Source organism: Brassica oleracea, chromosome C4 (assembly GCF_000695525.1).
Source record: "Brassica oleracea var. oleracea cultivar TO1000 chromosome C4, BOL, whole genome shotgun sequence".
In the NCBI taxonomy this organism is placed as follows: Eukaryota; Viridiplantae; Streptophyta; class Magnoliopsida; order Brassicales; family Brassicaceae; genus Brassica; species Brassica oleracea.
The window spans coordinates 2,207,779-2,223,830 of NC_027751.1; the positions used below are offsets into that span (position 1 = coordinate 2,207,779).

Below are 16,052 nucleotides of genomic sequence, written 5' to 3' on the forward strand. Positions count from 1 at the left end.
GAAGCAAATAACACTAGTATAAGGGAGAGAGTTTATTATAAGGAAGAAGAAGAAGATGTAATGGTTTTGATTATAAACTCTTGTTCTTGTTTTTGGTGTACAAAAGAGTGAGATGAGTGATGGTATTTATAGTGAACAACAATACATAAAATAACAAAGATAGTGCTTAATTTGGTAAATGAGTGGGTGATCATAGTGTTTGATGAGTAGATGATCATAGTGCTTGAGTTGGTAAAGGAGTGGATGATCATAGTGCTTGAGTTTGGTAAAGAAGTGGATGATCATTTCAATACTTAATTTATAACAAATATAAATATTTTTGAATTCTTTGTCAATTTTTTCAGAAATGATCATAATGAGTGATTTTCATTGTTATAAAAAAATCATCTTAAAAGATAGATAACTCATTCTATCTTATGTGTTATGTATTTTAAAATAGAGTCGGTTTAATATTACTAAACCAAATATAACTATACATATATAATATTTTAATATTGCTAAAGTAAATATAATATAAATTTAACTATGATATTATCCTTAGAATTGTTTAATTATTATCAAGATAATGATAAATAATCAGCTAATCACTAAAATTATTTGTTAAAATTAATAATTAAGTTAAAAATATGATTAAACCTAAAATTACGGGGAACGTGATAAATCAGCAAATTCACTTTTCAAATAATAGTATATAGATAATATAATTAGTTTCCCATATATATAAATATATAAATTAATGTCAGGTAGAAATTAAATGTGAAAATTTAGTTAGATACGAGAAGAATTGATTTGTTGATGAATTTTGGGATTAAATCAGAACGAAAAAAATATTTTGATTATGTCGAATCTCTAGACTATAGGATTCACAGTGCAAAACTAAAAACCAAAACAGGAGAAAAATGAAACCACATTAGTGTCTTCTATAAGAACCCATAAACTAAAAACTTGATCTCTACATCAAGCAAACCTAGTCGACCAACAAAAATCCTTCAGCAGTAGATTTGTCCTTCTTCTTGTCTAGTTCGACTTTGAGACACGACACCATCAGCTCAATGTTCTTGACGCTTTCTTCAAGTTGTTGGAACGGAGCGTCATCAGATTTCTTCCTCTCTAAGGACCTTTCCTCAATCGTTGTATTCAGACAATCCAGCTTGAATCCCACTTTCCTTGACATGTCCTTGACACGTTCCTCGAGTTGTTGGACCCGAGACTCGTCAGCATTATCAAGCTTTGTATTCACACAGTCCAGCTTGAATCCTATATCTATCAGCTCAATATTCTTGATGCGTTCCTCGAGTTGTTGGACCCTAGACTCATCAGCATCATATGATTCCTTCCTCTCCAAGGCAATCTCCTCAAGCTTCGACTTCAATATCTCAAGTTTAGAGCCTGTTTTCATTAGCTCAATCTTCTTGAGACGCCCGTCGAGCAGTTGGGCCCGAGACTCAACAGCATCATGTGATTTCTTCTTCTCCAAGGAAACCTCCTCAAGCTTCGACTTCAAACTCTCCAGTTTCAACCCTAATTCCATCAGCTCAAGATTCTTGACGCTTTCTTCAAGTGTTTGGAAACGACACTCATCAGCAGCATGTGATTTCTTACTCTTGGACTTTGACTTCAAACAGTCCTTCTTGAAGCCTGATCCCATTAGTTCAAGATTCTTGATGCGCTCCTCGAGTTGTTGGAACATAGACTCATCATCAGCAGCACCGTCTGCGTTCTTCCTCTTGAAGGAAACTTCATCAAACTTTGACTTTAACCAGTCCAGCTTGACTCCTACTTCGGCAAGCTCACTCAACTTGCTGCAAGCGTTGCTTAGAGTATTCTTGTATTCTGTCTTCGCCACGTGCTCTGCGAATGTCTTTTTCACTGAAGCAACCTGCCAAGAAAACGTGTTTTTGTTACTCATCCATATAAATTGATATGTTTTTTTATTCAAAAACAAAAAGAAGAGATGTATCCTTTTTTGACTTACATGAGCAGCAAAAACTTGAAAACCATTGATATCCCCGCCTTCTCCATCAAAAGCTTCAACAACTTGAATGTAGACTTCAATGATGAGTTTATTATTCTTCAAAAACCCTTGTTCCTGAAAGTTGCTTAGAGGCAAGGTCTTACTGACACCCCATCCTGGATTGCTAGCGCAAAAAACCGTACTTTTCTTTCCACCCTAGACTGTGGAACATTATACAAAATAACAAAAAGTTAAGTTCATCATTCAGATCCAAATATGAGTTTAGGCCTATTGCATTTATCAGTGAGGCCTATGTAAGCTCATCACAAAAGAGATCTTGCAAATCAATAGGTTATCTCTAGTCACTTAGCGCTAAACGTTTGTAAATTCCAAACACATGAAATTCCAAAAGAAAACAAAAACAAAAGAATAAAAGAAAAGAGCCAAACAAGAAAAGATATAACTTCATTACCTGATGAGTTATAAAGCTCTTTGTTGGAGTCATTCAGCAGACGGAAGTAATATTTAGCACTTCTTTTCCATCCAGTTTGCAAGGATTTACGATTTGCAACGTAGAGGTACAAAGACAAGCGATCAAATTATGTCCCTTGGGATGAACTCTAAGATACCTGAAAGATTATAAAACAAAGATGAAACCGATTTGTAATCAGTGCTAGGTACAAAAACAATCAAATAAATCAATCTCCGAGAATATGAAGACAGAATTGTATGTTTTACCATTCGCATCGGCCAGCCACGAATATCTTAGACGCTATGGCAGCTTCCTTGTTTGAGAAGTTATCTATCTCAAACCTTAAACTAGGGTTTTGATCCCACATATTCGACTTACAGAATCTGGTAGATTTGGTTATTTTTTAGCAAAGAAGAATTTTTTAGAAACTTTGTATGATAATACGTTCAGGCATAAGAAGTCCTGTATTTATAGAGGACGCAAAAAAGAAGAAAGGAAAACTTCCTTAAAACCCTAGCCCAATAGGGATACTCAAAGTAAAATAATTAATTAAATTAAAATATTTTCCCTTTATATGATAAGACCAGAATGTAAAATTTCGAGTGTTTTTCCATAATACTTATCATTAAGAAATTTTCCAGTATCTTGTCAAAATATTGTATACTCCGTACTAAAGAAATATTAATTTGGAGAAACGGGAAACTTCACGCTCGCCGTCTTTATTTCCCGGGGAGGAGGCACGCGGAAGGAAAGAGGTCAGCTGACCCCACTTTAGTTTTAGTTATCGAAAGTGTTATGGCAAAATTTATAGCATTGACCCCGTAATTTTTCTAATAACTGACCCCTATTTTATCTGAAGTTAATGTTACTCCAACTAAATATAATTATTTTATCATTTCAATTTTAAAACAAAATATCATTTATATGTATTCATTTTCCTTGTTTAAATGTTGTGCATACTAAAAATTTAAGAGATTGGTAACGTCATGTTATGCATTTGTCTTTTAGATAAATTATTATAGTTTTTATATTTTAAAATATATTAAAAAAAATCTAGCAATTCAGATTTTACACAAGTAAAAATTGTATAAAACAATAACTTATTAAAAAGTCAATAAATGATATTTATACATGTTAATTCTACAAAAATTATAAAATTTGTCTCAGCAATAGTAACTACGTTTTATTTATTTTTAATTATATATAATAACAATAATCTAAAAATATTTTTGATATTAATGTTTTGGTGTTATTTCTACAATTAATATTTTATATAATTGACCCCGTTGAAAAAATTATAGCTCCGCTATTGTTATTTCCTACCAACGATTCGGCTTTGGATACCACTTAGTTGTTTGGGTAGCACGGTCTAAAAGAGCCGATTACTAGACACATCCTGTTTTGAAATCGCCATAAATAATGATAAAAGTGTTGTTTGTGTAGACACATCCTACTTTACATCCATGTGCCCCTTCCATATTGATGGTGATATTATTCAATTGAGAGATAAAGATTTAGAGAAAGAGATTGTTTAGTAATCAAGATTAGACTAAGAAGGAACACATTAACCAAAAACATGATCCAACGAAAACGTAAGTGATTTAGATACAGAGAATGAAATAATATATCGACGTAACCATGTCGTGTTATTTAGAAGCCGAATCTCTACATCAAGCAAAAAAGCCTAGTTGACCAACAAAAATCCTTCAGCAGTAGATTTGTCCTTCTTCTTGTCTAGTTCAACTTTGATACACGACACCATCAGCTCAGTATTCTTGACGTTTTCCTCAATTTTTGTGTTCAAACAATCCAGCTTAGATCCCACTTTCATCACCTCAAGATCCTTGACGCGTTCCTCGAGTTGTTGGAACTCATCATCAGTATTACCAAGCTTTGAACTCAAACAGTTGATAAAGAGTCCTAAATCCAGTAGCTCAATATTCTTGATGCGTTCCTCGAGTTGTTGGGCCCGAGACTCACTAGCATCACATGATTTCTTCCTCTCCAAGGAAATCTCCTCAAGCTTGGACTTGAAGCTGTCCAGTTTATAGCCTGTTTCCATCAACTCAAGCTTCTTGACGAGTCCCTCGAGCATTTGGGTTCGAGACTCATCAGCATCATATGCTTTCTTCTTCTCCAAGGAAATCTCCTCAAGCTTGGACTTGAAGCTGTCCAGTTTAAACCCTAATTCCATCAGCTCAAGCTTCTTGACGCTTTCTTCAAGTTTTTGGACACGAGACTCAGAAGCATCATAGGCTTTCTTCTTCTCCAAGGAAAGCTGCTCAAGCTTTGACTTGAAACTGTCCAGTTTAAACCCTATTTCCATCAACCGAAGATTATTGACGCTTTCCTCAAGTTTTTGGACACGAGACTCATCAGCATCATACGACTTCTTCAGCTCCAAGGAGATCTCCTCAAGGTTCGACTTGAAACAGTCCTTCTTGAAGCCTGATTCCATCAGTTCAAGATTCTTGATGCGTTCCTCTAGTTTTTGGAAACAATACCCATCAGCAGCAAGTGATTTCTTCTTCTCCAAGGAGATCTCCTCCTCAAGCTTTGACTTTAAACAGTCCTTCTTGAAGCCTGATACCATTAGTTCAAGATTCTTGATGCGTTCCTCTTGTTGTTGAACCAAAGACTCATCAGCATCATATGATTTCTTCTTCTCCAAGGAAACCTCTTCAAGCTTCGACTTCAAACTGTCCAGTTTAACCCCTAATTCCACCAGCTCAGGATTCTTGATGCTCTCCTCGATCTTTGACTTCAAACAGTCTTTCTCGAAGCCTGATACCATTAGTTCAAGATTCTTGATGCGTTCATCTAGTTGTTGGACCAAAGACTCATCATCAACACCGTCTGCGTTCTTCCTCTTGAAGGAAAGTTCATCAAACTTTGACTTCAACCAGTCCAGCTTGAATCCTACTTCCACAAGCTCACTCAACTTGCTGCAGGCTTTGCTTAGAGCATTCTTGTAATCTGTCTTCAAGACCTGCTCTTCGAATATCTTTTTCACCGAAGCAACCTGCCAAGAAAAGGTGTTATTCGTTGCTCAGTAATATAAATAAAATGTTTTATAAAAAAAAACAAAAAAGAAGAGACATTACATAATCAGCAAAAACTTGAAAACCAGTGATATCTCCGCCTTCTCCATCAAAATCTCCGTCTTCTCCATCAAAAGCTTCAACAACTTTGATGTAGACTTCAATGATGAGTACGTCCTTCTCCAAAAACCCTTTTTCTTGAAACATGCTTAGAGGCAAGATCTTTCGGATACCCCATGTTGGATTCCAAGCGCAAAACAAGCTGCTTGCCTTTTCAACTACAAAAAGACAAAAAGTTTAGTTCAATGCTTATGTATAGTTGCTACCTCTTCAAGATTCAAACATGAGTTTGTGGGATATTATACAATCAGTTTGCATCTCTTTGCTGAAATGAACTATCAACACTACTTTCTCAGCAGACCTCTCAATTCATATATATCCAAGAGGTGCTCTCTAGTCTCTTAGTGCTACACGTTTGTAAACTCCAAACACATGAAATTTCAAAACAAAAAGAATTAAAGTAAAAGAGTCAAACAGGGAAAGATGTAACTCCATTACCTGGTGATCTATAGAGCTCTTTGTTGGACTCATTCAGCACAAGGAAACAAAATTTAACACTTCTTTGCCATCCAGTTCGCAAGGATTTACGATTTGCAACGGTGAGGAACAAACACAAGTGACCATTAAAACGACCAGAAACTCCCTTTGGATGAACTGAAAGATACCTGAAAGAGTGAAAGAAAGTATAAAACAAAGATGGTACAAAAATTATCAAATAATCAATCTCCGAGAACAAAAAGACAGAGAGACTTTAACAAGTAAAGTTTAAGTTTAGATTCTTCTTTGTTTTACCATTCGCATCCGCCAGCCTCGAATACATTCGACGCTATGACAGCTTCCTTGTTCGAAAAGTTACCTATCTCAAGCGTGAAACTAGGTTTTTGATCCCACATAGTTGATCCAAAAGAAATCTGGTAGATTTTGTTATTTCGAGCAAAGACGAATTTTTGAGAAACTTTGTATGAAGATACTTTCACGCATAAAAAATCTTTTATTTATAGAGGACGCAGAAAGAAGAAAGGAAACCTTCTTCAAAACCCTAGCAAAATATTCTCTCTTTTTATCATAAGACTAAAATGTAATTTCTTTAGTGTTTTTCCATTATAGTTATCATTAAGAAACTTTCCATAATCCTAAAAAAAAAAACTGTTAAGTAATATTATTTTTTCATTAAAGAATATTAATTTTTAAGAAATTTCACGACCAATTAAAACACAAGATTTAGATACTGATCAGGGTGGTCTCAACTCCTGCGGCAGAAACCAGTTTGTTTCCTGCCAACTATTCCGCTTTGGATGCCATGAAGAGAGCTCGAGATTGTTTCTCAGGATTGGAATCAAGATTAGACCAAACAGAGGAGGAACATCTCACATTGATGATCTGGGCATTAACCTAAAACATGATCCAACGAAAACGTCTACAAGTGATTCAGATACAGAGAATGAAACCATTGATATAACCATGTCGTTTTATTTAGAAGCCAAATCTCTAGATAAGCAAGAAAAAGCAGGAAGAAATAGTAGTGTCTTGTCAAGAAAATCTATAAACTAACAACTTGTTATTTACATCAAGCAACCATGTCGACCAACAAAAATTTACCAACACTCAAGATTTGGCCTTCTCCTTTTTCAACTTTGAGATCCGTCACCAATCTAGTTTGAAGCTTTATTATGTAAGTTCGCTGAGCTAAGCTCACACTCCGAGACACTCTGTGGACGCTTGTTTAGTGAATCAGTGAGGCCGACGAGTAAATTCATGAATGCTGTGAATAAGTTTGTTGTGAATAACTACCAGAGTTAGACGCGAATAAACCAAAACTTGTAGAATTTTTAGATCAAATCAGAACTTATAGAATTTTTGTTACAATATGATTAAAAGCTCGGATCCAGTTAGGCCGCCAATCATAGAGATATGAGATGTTATCGTATCTTAGGATTGAGAAGCAAGAAAAAAAAAACACAAAACAAACCATTTTAGAGTCTTCTTAATAAACTAACAACTAGATTATTACATCAAGCTGCCTCGTTAGACCAACAAAAATTCATCAGAAGAAGATTTGGCCTTCTCCTCGTCCAGTTTCGCTTTGAGATCAGACACCATCGTCTCAAGATTCTCGACGCTCTCCTCAAGTTGTTGGACTCTAGACCCATCAGCATCATCTGATTTCTTCTTCTCCAAGGAAACATCCTCAAGCTTCGACTTCAAACAGTCCATCTTGAAGCCTGACTCCATCACCTCAAGGTTCTTGACGCGTTCCTCAAGTTTTCCGACCCGAGGCTCATCAGCTTTTTTCTTCCTCTCCAAAAGAACCTCATCAACCTTTCTCTTCAAAGAGTCCATCTTCTCTTCCATCTGCTCAAGATTCTTCACACGTTCTTCAAGTTGTTGGACCCTTGAACCATCAGCATCATCTTTCTTTCTCTCCATGAAGACATTATCAAGCTTTAACTTCAAACAGTCAATCTTCAAACCCACTTTTTCCAGCTCACTCAACTCGCCTGAGAGATGAGTAGCTCAGCCTCTGAGTGACTCTCTGAAGGCTTGTTTAGTGTGTTGATGAGGCCAAGAAGAACATTCATGTATCACTACAAGAAATATGAGTATTGGTAGCAGTTCACCGTAGCACGAATTCACGAAGTGCTACTAATACAGTCAAAATTGGATCATAATTCTATGGTAGCACTAAATTCGTGCTAGCAAAGATTTTCATTAAGTTGAGACCCAAAAATGACTTTTATAGCGGGATATTTATGTTGGAGCCAAAACACTTAGCCAAATTTTCTGATTTTGGCGGATCTACACTTTTTTTTTTGCTAAAGTCATTTTTTCGTTCATCACCCACCAAAAAAAAAAATTATTCTCATCAATCTCTCATCGATCTTCTGTTCTTTCTATTTTCAGATCTCATCTCCCCTCTGTTCTTAATCATCTGTCTCTCTATCTTACTCTCCTAACCTCACTCACACCCACACGATTTCTCAACACAGACATCTCTCTCTGTTTCACTCTCCTAGTCTCGTCTTCATCTTGTTCGAGCACTGGTATGTTGCAGAAAGTTCGATGAATTCGACGGATCTAACCGCGCTCGCACCGGATTCGTGAGCCGTCTCGAAGTTCCCAAAGTATCCGACTGTAACAGTCGTAATCTCTCTCTCTCTCTCGTCCCTTTTTTCTCGATAAGCCCTTAATCGAAGGTCTTTATTGATTTGTTATTTTGCAGAGAGCAAGTATGAAAAGGTGACCTTGAAGCATAACCACATGTTCCTTATAAAGGTTAAGGAGCACCAAGAAGGCAAAGGATGCTAAGAAGCTCGGGCTTAACCGTAACCATGTGTAATCTCTGTCTCAGATTGAGATTGTAGTCAGCTTGACCCTTGACTCAAGCGTAAACCTTTCTCCGGTTTGTATAATCTCTGATTGAGATTTTAGATGAAGGGTTTGTTGTTCTGATTCTATAACTCTCGAAAGATCTCTTCTTTTGCTCTCTTGATTAAGGATTCGTAGATTATTGAACCATGGAGACTCGGTGATGGATATAAGGAGTTCTTTCTTGATGCCCCAGACTCGGTGAAGGTATATACATTGATAACGAGATGATTTGTCTTTGATATATTCAATCATATCTTTGCTGTGGGAATGTTTGTAGTTTACCTGCAGGGTCCAAACAATCAAGGTCATTGGCTTGTTAAATCTATTCAGTGTGTACTTGATATTCTAAAGAATGCTGATAGCAATGCTGAGGTTACTTTGGAGTTTTGACTCCATTACTCTTTGTTCTGTTTAATTGAATTGGCCCTTGTGTTCAGGGATGCTGGTGTCTCAGCCATTGCTTCCCACCTTACCCGTTCCATGGCAGTCAGTACATCGTTTGGTGGGGACTTCAAGGTAGTTCTTAAACTGATTTTATATTGTGTCTAAAGTCTATCTTTGCAAGATTGCTATTGACATCATCACTTTTTGTCGTATCAGATTTGGGTTTGCAACAGTGAGAAGAGCCAGAAGGCTAAAGACTCTAGCTGAATATGTCATGCAGTTGGTTCTTATATGTAATATCTTTTATAAGCATTAGGAATCTTAAACATTCACAACTGATTCACGGATGGGAGTAAGACCATCTCCATCGGAGGGTGTTAATGAGAAGTTCTTAAAAAAAAACCAAAAAAATAAATGAAAAAAGACAAAAAAGGAGAGAACCGATGTCTAAAACAACATCTTTAGGATCGGTAAAAACCCCATAGGTGGCCATTTGTTATTGGGTAATTACTTTTTGCCTTCTCTCTCTTCATCTTCATCAATGTTTTTCTTTTTGGTTTGAGAAATATCTTGATTGATGTTGGTAGATTATGGGGTAAGACGACAAATTGGGTCGGATTTAGGGTTTCAGTGGTGTGGGAAGGGAGGCATCTTGTAGATGGAACCGTGGTTGCTATCAAGGAGATCGCCATGACGGAGATTTTCATCTTGAGGAAGATCAATCACCCCAACATCATCCACTTCATCGACATGATCGAGGTTCGTCTTCTTTTTCTTTTTCCCATTCGTCTTCGGGTAAGTCCAGACTCGACTTGACGTTTCCCCTGATACCAACGTTGTTGATTAAGACGTCGATGTTTCCAAAGATGTCCCAAGCTTGCTTGACTAATTTTTGGATGGTGGCTGCGTCTGAGGAAACGTCTAGCTCGAGAGGTGCGGCTAGTTTGGTTTTTGTTGGAGAGAAGGTGTTGTTGATTTCGGAGCAGAGGGATTGGAGACGGTCGAGACGGCAAGCCTGCGATGATCTTGCAGCCGGCTTTGGCTAGATCGAGACAGATCTCTCTTCCTTTACCGGAAGAATCTCTGGTTAGAAGAACCACTTTGTCTTTAAGCTCGCACCATGGCTCTAGTTGCTTCAACACCTAATCAATAAAAGACAGAAACATATGAATGGTGTTACAAAATGAAACACGAGATCATATTGTTTCTCAGTGTGAAGCTGTCTTTTTCTCTGAAGTCTCCAGCTGGTTCGTGTAAGCACTAAAATAATTAGGTTTTCTGAATTTTATTATTATAGTATAAGAGATAGGACTCCCATAATAAGTGGTAAGGTAGTTGACAGATAATGATGATATCGAGTTTGAGTTGGATCCAACTTGATGTTTGATGTGTGATAAGAAGCATAAGATGATAGATAAGTGTATGGTTCATATGCATAAGTTCCATGGTTTCTTCATTCCTGATATCGAGTACTTGAAAGATCATAAAGGGTTTCTAACCTACGTTGACTCTAAAGGGATGTTGTTCTGTCTCATCACTTCAGCCTAAAGATCTTTGTTTTTTATTAACTCCTTACATTGTTTCTCTTACAGGTGAAGAGGGAATTCATTTGTCTGTTACTGCAATGAACTGTGCCATCCTTTCACTAGTTTGGAAGCTGTTCGGAAGCACATGGAAGCCAAAAGCCAGTGCAAAGTGCATTACGGTGATGAAGAAGATGCAGATCTAGAAGAGTCTGAACTCCTACTGTCAGAAAGCAGTGCCTTTCCATGTCTGAACTCCTACTGTCAGAAAGCAGTGCCTTTGCAATCATTCAGATTTCAGAATTGAAAAAGAAAATTTGGATATTTATTAGCCTTTGGTTGACTGCAACTACACAGCTTTGTTTTCTACTACTTCATGGATCGCCTCTGCATCTTATGTACACCTGCCTTCCTTCACATTGATGCAGGTCTTGACCTTCTGCTTGGTCTTCTTCGTGAAGGGGAAGGTGTTGCAGCTCGTGTCCTGGAGAATTTGGGTGTAGATGCTAGCAACATACGGACACAGGTAATGCCGAGTCTGTTTTTTAGAAATGTCGAGTCTGTTTGTTGTTGTCTTTGTTTGTCTCTCGTCTGATCACGCTTTGTAATTCATCAATCGTTTGGTTAAGTTATAAAACTTGAACTTGTTGTTGTCTTGGTTTGTCTCTCGTATCACACTTTGTAGTTCATCAAACCTTTGGTTAAGTTATAAAACTTGAACTTGTTGTTGTCTTGGTTTGTCTTGGTTCATCAAACTTGTTAAATCATTCTACTTTAAAAAAAAAATATTTAAGAACCCCTATAAGGTTCTCCCATTGAAGGAGAAAAAAATTATTTGTACTAACAAAGGTTCTTAACTTCTCAAATTACCTTATTAACTATTAATTTAATCATAAGAACCTATTAGAGGTTCTAATGGATGGACTTGCTCTAATGTATTACACGTTGGGGAGGTTTATGTATATTTTGGTGCACTCTACAGCACTTGAGATGGTTTAGTTTATTAATTATCCAAGAACATACAAGATATATAAATGTATATCTAAAATACTATTAATCATACTATAAACCCTTAATTTTTAATATTTCATCATAAAATCCAAAGATACCAACAAATAATATGATATAATTAAAATCTAACACTAATAATAAACTAGAAATTTTTTTTTTGCTTCAACTTCTAAACCCTAAACATACCATAAATTCCAACATCCAACACTTACAATAAACTTCAAAATGAACATTTGTAGAAATTTATAACTAAAACAAAAGCATATTACTTTAAAAATATATAAATTTTCAACATGTAATTTTCCGTAAACTTCTTTCTCATTGGTCGAGAAGGGCAAGGATTACCGGTTATTATATCACAGCCGTCTATCTCACCTCCTTTTACGTTATTCTTCTTCTTTTTAATAGCAATCCTAGTGATTCTTTTCTATTGGCTTATACAAGAAAGTGGGGATAACTTCTTTTTGTAATCTTAACCGTTGATGAATTTAATCTAAGGGACATAAACATTTGCTTCTTTTTTTTAATGGGTTTTCTCTCTCTCGATCTCTGCTCCTCTCATCTTCTACCGTAAACCTGAAAGAAAAATCTCTACTCTAATCAAGAAACCACCTCTGAATCGTCGAGTTTGAGTCTTACACCGTTTGAATTCGAACCTTTCTTTGTAAAGTTCTGAGCTTTACTCATGGCAGCTTATGCTCGTACCTTCGCCTCGTTGACCCATCTCCAGCAAACCTTCTCGCCGCCGATACCTCTTCTCCGACGACATCACAGCGCCAAACCCACTTCCCGAATCACCTACAATAAATTCGTAGCTCCATCTTTTCTCCTACTCTGGAATAAACCCTCCATCTTTTACGAAGGACTCCACTTCTCACCTCGTTGGTTCATGTCTCGAGCCCAAGAGAATCTCCAATCAAAACAGAATCTGACATCGACTAAGCCATCGAGTAAGTTCCTCATCGGGGCTCCAATTAGGGTTTAGATTCGTAATCTCTAGTCCGTCCTTTTGATCGATTTGGTCCTTTTGATTCATTTTTTAGAGGTAGTGAATGATGATGAAGAGGTTCTCGTAATATCTCTCTCTCTCTCTCTCTCTTGATTCTGATTTCGGCTCTTTTTTTGGTAAATGAAGTTGATTAAAAGAATTTTCCATGAAAGTTTGAATCTTTTTCTGTTTATGTTTTGAAAACTGGGTTTCAGGGATAAGCAGAAGATGAAGAAGATGAAGAACATCAGCAGACAGAGAGAAGAGGCGGAAGCAGAAGAATAAGCAACGACGGAGGAGTTTCATAGATGGAGGTTGTGGCGGCGGAGGAGGCAGAGCGGGGGAGACGTGCGGAGGAGGCGGTGCGAAGGAGTTATAGGGATATTTTTGGTTTTTTTTTTGTTAGATTTAGTTTTTAAACCCGGTTTAGTTTTTGGTACATTATAGTGCTTTTTGCATATTTCTAGTCTGGTTACGGTTACTAAAAATTCTATTTTTTAATTTTCTTTTTTTTTTACAATATTTTCCAATTCTATATCCCATAAAAAAACAAAATTAGTAAATCAAACCGAAAATTGTGTCAATATAGAAAATATTAGCTATTCAGTATTACCTAGAATATAAACGTCATAGCACAAGTAAAACGCTGTATTATAATATTCAATGGCACAAAAAAATTGCTATTAAATGTTCAAAAATCCAAAAAAAACTGAGTTACAAAAAGGTATTCTATGACAAAAAACAAATGTCATAACAAAATATTTTATGGCACACGAAAAGTGCCACATAAAATATTTAAATAGCGAAAAGAAATCGCTATAAATAGGTATAATATAACATAGGACCAACGCTATAATATCTGTATATTGTTACAGCACGCGAAAAACGCTACGCTAGAGGGGGATCTATTATAGCTGCGGCTGTCACGGCGTTCTTCGAAACGCTATGAAAACGATATGATAGCGTTTATCGGGTGCTATTAATACCGATATTTCTTGTAGTGTATGCTCTCTTCACCACTTGGTTCTTTGGTTTGAAGCCTAATGCAATGTCTGGATGCTCTGCGAATATCTTCTTCACTAAATCAACCTGCAAAGGAGACTATGTTTAATTATGCTACTAAAAGAAGGAACCTAAATTTATACGTCATGAAGACACCCTACAACGCATGCAAAGTTTTTTATACAAAAAGCAGATTCTTGTAACTTACATGAGAAGCAGAAACCTGAAAACCGTTGATATCCACAGTCTCTTTCTCTGATACATCTTCGCTGTCTCCGTCCACAGCTTCAATCACATTAATGTAGACTTCAATGATGAGACTGTCCTTCCCCATAAACCCTTCCTCCTTAAGTTCGCTAAGAGGAAATAACTTTTCGTATCCCCATCCTGGATGCTCAGCCTCAAATGTGCCTTGTAAAACTGTGAAAAAAAGTTATTCACAACTTATATTTTTTTTTGATAAAATGTGAATTTTATTTACCAAAAAACTGGAACGGTTTCATACAACTGCTCGGCGGAGCTAAGAGTAAAAAAAAAAAATACGATGTTTATGTATATACAGTTTCTACTTCCTGAAGATTCAAACATTCTTACGTGTTTACCATCGATCTGCGCACATAAACAAATCTTCACTATACACTTCTTAAAATTTATACACTAAAACTAGCTCTCTAGTTTATATATTGGTTTGTATATTCCAAACAAAAATCACTAATAACAGATGGAAAAAAGAGAGTCAAGAAGGATAAAACTTCATTACTGTTTGATCTGCAGTGCTCTATATTGCGATGATTCAACACGATGAAGTAAACACTAACATTCCTTTTCCATCCAATTGGCAATGATTTAGGTTTTGCAATGCGCAGAAATACAGACAAGTGATCATCAGCAAGTTCACATCCCTTGGGATAAACGTAGAGGAACCTGTAACAAATATTAATTAAACCCTTGTTAATAAATGCTACGTATAAATCGAATACATCAAATCTTGGAGAAGAGAATTAGGTTTTGAAGAGTCTTCTTGTTGTTTTGCCATTCGCATCCGCCAGCAACGAAAACCTTAGACAATATGTGATCAGCTTTCTTCTTCCGAAACTCCTCTATCTTAAACCTGAAACTTGGATTTTGACTCCACATGTTTGATCAATGTGATTTCAAGAGTTCGAGAAGAAACTAATAACTCTCAGAAACTATGTTTGAGACTTTCACACATGAAGCCCTCTCTGCTTATTATATAGGAGGCAAACGATAAAGCAACAAAGTCTGATCAAACCCCTAGCTCAATAGGAAAACCAAATTCTTCTTCAAAAAATAATTAACTAAAAGCTATATCTATAAATAAAGAAACTATTTCTAGATCTTTATCTTTGTTTTTATTTATTATTTCTATATATCCATTAATTTAAAATTTATTATACAAAAAAAGTTCATGAGGGAATTACCAGAAGAATTCAATTGAATTCTAGTATAGGGTAATTAACTAATTACTACATTGCTGTGAATAATCATGTTGTGAATAAACCAAAACTTGTAGAATTTTTGGATCAAATCAAAACTTATAGAATTTTTGTTACAATATAATTAAACACTAGATTTTGATTTGCGCTTTTAGATTATTTTTATTAATAAAATTATTAACATGTTTGTTAGTTCATAATAGAAACCTAAGCATGATTAATGGGATTCTTAGAGTAGGGTTCTTAGCGGAATATAAGAAACCGTCTCTTAACTTTTAACTAAAAAAACTAAGAACTCCACCTAAGAACCCCCATTAATCATGCTCTAACATATTTACCATTGAAACCTAACATCTCCTTCTCAGTTACCTCTCCTTCATGAACAATTTCAATCACTTTTACTCAGTTTGTAATTATCCAGAAACTCTTTTTCCTTAAGTTGCTAAGCGGCAACCTTTTTGAATAACCCCATCCTGGGAACTGATTGCAGAACAAGTCCATTCTTATTTAGGAAAGAAACATATTGGTAAATATATTTTTTTTTCTTTTTCAGCAAAAATCATGTTGTGAATAAACTACCAGAGTTAGACGCGAATAAACCAAAACTTGTAGAACTTTTGGATCAAACCAGAACTTATAGAATTTTTGTTACAATATTATTAAAAATTTAGATCAAGCTAAGCCGCAGGTCAGGAATATATGAGATTATGTTATCGTAGCTTAGGATTCAGAAAGCAAGAAAAAAACACACAAAACAAAACCATTGCAGTGTCTTCTTAATAAACTAACAA

General features: G+C 35.9%; 1 long non-coding RNA gene and 2 pseudogenes across 1 annotated transcript; 1 reads left to right on the top strand and 2 right to left on the bottom strand.

Moving 5' to 3' along the window:
• Window positions 1-967: 967 nt before the first annotated feature.
• LOC106337832 lies at window positions 968-6,454 on the bottom strand (annotated as a pseudogene).
• A 1,098-nt stretch (window positions 6,455-7,552) lies between these two features.
• On the bottom strand, window positions 7,553-14,941 carry LOC106337833 (annotated as a pseudogene).
• LOC106340235 lies at window positions 11,054-11,459 on the top strand. Its single transcript, XR_001269339.1, has 2 exons — window positions 11,054-11,141; window positions 11,232-11,459. It is a non-coding gene; the product is annotated as an uncharacterized LOC106340235 (long non-coding RNA).
• Window positions 14,942-16,052: the final 1,111 nt, after the last annotated feature.